Genomic DNA, 2,130 nt, shown 5'->3' with positions numbered 1-2,130 from the left:
CAGCCGGGAGCAAAGACGGGGTTTTTCCGTAAGTCACTGATGCCCTGGAGGGAGTCGGGGGTCTGGGTGAGTCGGGCCTCTTGGAAAACGTTCGTGACGAGCCCGCCCGGTCACCCCTTAGGTATTGTCTACTGTGCTGGAACACTCCAAAGAGCTCATTAAATCCTCGGCCTTCTTGAGGAGGACGCACACGCGGTTCCGCAAGCCACGCGTAAGGCGTGGGTGCGGGTGCGGGTGCCGGCAAGAGGAGAGGCAGCGAAACAAGCAGTCTTTCGCGGGGTCCCTTCAGTTTCCCTGCCTCACTCCTGTTGCGCGACCATCCCCACCGTCCGTCTGCTCCTTCAACTCGAACTCCCCACCCGCCTCCCCCGGCCCCCGGCGACCACCATTCTACTTTCTGTGTCCGTGACTTTGATTACTCCGGGGACCTCAGAGAAGTGGAACTGTGCAACATTGGTCTGTTCCCACAAGGCTTATTCCGCTGAGCAGAGCGTCCTCAGGGTTCACCCGTGTCCTAGCAGGTGTCAGAATTTCCTTCTTCCTGAAGCTGGATGATATGCTATCGTGTGGCTGCCTCGCGCACGTTGAAAGGGTAGAAGACCCTCAGCAACTAGTGGCGACACGCTAGTTTTCCAGTGGGGACGGTGTTTTTCCCACACATTACTTCATCTGGTCCTCCGGCGGCATCTGGAAATAAGCATGATCGCCCCGTGTCACCCGTGAGAGGCCGGGTCTCCGAGAAGCCGAGGGACGGCCGAGGCCACGCTCCCGAGTCGGGGAGCAGGACTCAAACCCCCCAGAACCCCGGCCTCCTCCTGGCTCCCATGACACCCTGGTCCCAAATGCTGAAAGCAGAACTTACTCGTCGTTGAGGCTGAAGGTTCACTTTTTTTTTTTTTTCAACATTTATTTATTTTTTGGGGAGAGAGAGAGACAGAGCATGAACGGGGGAGGGGCAGAGAGAGAGGGAGACACAGAATCGGAAACAGGCTCCAGGCTCCGAGCCATCAGCCCAGAGCCCGACGCGGGGCTCGAACTCACGGACCGCGAGATCGTGACCTGGCTGAAGTCGGACGCTTAACCGACTGCGCCACCCAGGCGCCCCTGAAGTTCACTTTTTGATTTCACCCCCCTCCTGTATGCGTTCGCCAGCTTCTAGCCGGGGCTCAGTTAAGATGAGGGTAGTGACAGAGTCTCCTGGCAAAAACAACCACTTTGAGACAGAGGAAGGGAACAAAACCTACCCCAATCCCAGTCTCCCCGCTGTGAACCACCAAGGCTATCTCCTTCTGGTCTTTTTATAGGAGATCAGAATGACCGCGAGGGCCGCGGGACAGAAGGAAATCTCTTATTTATTTTTGAGAGAGAAAAAGAGAGAGCACAAGCAGGGGAGGGGCAGAGACAGAGGGGGACAGAAGATCCGAAGCAGGCCCTGTGCTGACAGCAGAGAGCCCGACGCGGGGCTCGAACCCACGACCTGCAAAATCACAACCCGAGCGGAAGTCAGGCGCTCAACCAACTGAGCCACCCAGGCGCCCCTCCAAAGGAATTTTCATCTGTTAAAGTAGACTTACGGGATCCTGGGGCGTCCGGATAATGTTAAGCCAGGATTCCCTTTGGCCCCCGGCAAAGTGTCATCATGGAGGCAGCTGAGCTCCTAGAGGGAGGTCACCCTGCTGGTTTCAAGGACTTGGCAATGGGCTAGAGGCAGCGAGGGAATTTAATTTTTCATTTGCCTGAGTTTTCCACATCACCCTGGCAAGCACTTTAACCCCTTTCCTTTGTTCTTGGGTAGCCGGGAGTGTTCGAGGAATACCACACTTATTCCGCATTGGGGGTGGGGCGGTGCTGTTAGCTCCACTCTGCCCTCCGCCTGCCCCACGCTCCCTCGTCACTCTTCACACAGCCCCTCTGCCACCCCACTGGAGGAGGTGGGACGGAGAAAGAAAAATGAAGCCATTCTAGAAGTCCAGCTTCGGGGTACAGGCAAAGCTCAGACTCAGGCTCCTTTTACTGCTGCCACCACGGGAGAGCCTGGGGACCCCTCCTCGGAGACAAGACGCTGAGTGGCATCCCACCGTGTGCTCCCCACCCCCGGACCACTTTCAGGTAGGGCCGTATTGATGGTCA

The 2,130-nt window shown here is 57.1% G+C and overlaps 1 non-coding gene across 1 annotated transcript; it reads right to left on the bottom strand.

Moving 5' to 3' along the window:
- Window positions 1–1,449: 1,449 nt before the first annotated feature.
- On the bottom strand, window positions 1,450–1,534 carry TRNAG-UCC. Its single transcript has one exon. It is a non-coding gene; the product is annotated as a tRNA-Gly (tRNA).
- Window positions 1,535–2,130: the final 596 nt, after the last annotated feature.

This window comes from Prionailurus bengalensis, chromosome B4 (assembly GCF_016509475.1).
Source record: "Prionailurus bengalensis isolate Pbe53 chromosome B4, Fcat_Pben_1.1_paternal_pri, whole genome shotgun sequence".
NCBI lineage: Eukaryota > Metazoa > Chordata > Mammalia > Carnivora > Felidae > Prionailurus > Prionailurus bengalensis.
This window is presented reverse-complemented; position numbering and strand designations above follow the sequence as displayed.